This window comes from Morone saxatilis, unplaced genomic scaffold, assembly GCF_004916995.1.
Source record: "Morone saxatilis isolate NCDOM2014 unplaced genomic scaffold, NCSU_SB_2.0 Contig19, whole genome shotgun sequence".
Classification (NCBI taxonomy): Eukaryota; Metazoa; Chordata; class Actinopteri; family Moronidae; genus Morone; species Morone saxatilis.
Window position 1 is genome coordinate 16,254,951 of NW_023339751.1, and position 689 is coordinate 16,255,639.

Here is a 689-nt window from a genome sequence, read left to right on the forward strand (position 1 = left end):
TTTTACTGTTTACAGTACGTCAGAGGAGAGGTGTGACTGACTCCTTTTTTAACCAATCGTGTCTCAGCTTCGAATCAGCGCTCGTCCAATCACAGAAGAGAGCAGGATGACGGCCCCTCCTCCAGATTGCATGTTGAAGAAGAACGTCATCTGCCTCATACATTTAGCTTTAGCCTAAATTAGCTAGTTGTTCAAGTCTTAGATACATCTTGCCGAAACGGGTGTTTTTCCTTTCAACCGACAGCCTGCGTACGGGTTATTCCTCTGGTTCTCCCTGGGTCCACAGTGCCAAACATGTACATAAAAGCCTTGCTCCGGTGCAGAGACATGCTGAAAGGAGAACTGATCGTGTGAAATGCTGGCTAGCCTAATCACAGCTAGCTGACGAGCAGGGGCCGAGAAACGAAAGTGGCTAACATTAGCGAGAGATAAGCCTATCACAACAAGCCTGGGTGCTTTAACCTACCTGCGTCTGAAGCCACAACAAGAAGGACTGATACAGATAGTCTCTTTCCTCTAAAGTAAGTAACACTGGCTCATACTACCGCTGGCTCTCTAACCTGTGACGTTAGGTAACACTTTGACAACTGTGAACTTCGCTAGCTGGTTAGCTTAGCAGCCTAACGTTAATGTTAAGTGGCCTCGTTTTTTTAGTGAGGGACCACTGGCTTATTATTATTATTATTATT

General features: G+C 45.7%; 1 protein-coding gene across 2 annotated transcripts in view; it reads left to right on the forward strand.

The window, feature by feature from the left end:
* Window positions 1-122: 122 nt before the first annotated feature.
* ppm1ba (protein phosphatase, Mg2+/Mn2+ dependent, 1Ba) overlaps window positions 123-689 on the forward strand; it is a 15,655-nt gene continuing 15,088 nt past the window's right edge. For both annotated transcript variants that reach the window (XM_035663701.1, XM_035663700.1), the window contains exon 1: window positions 123-521. The gene's annotated coding sequence lies outside the window, so the exon portion shown is untranslated. The remainder of the gene's footprint in view (window positions 522-689) is intronic.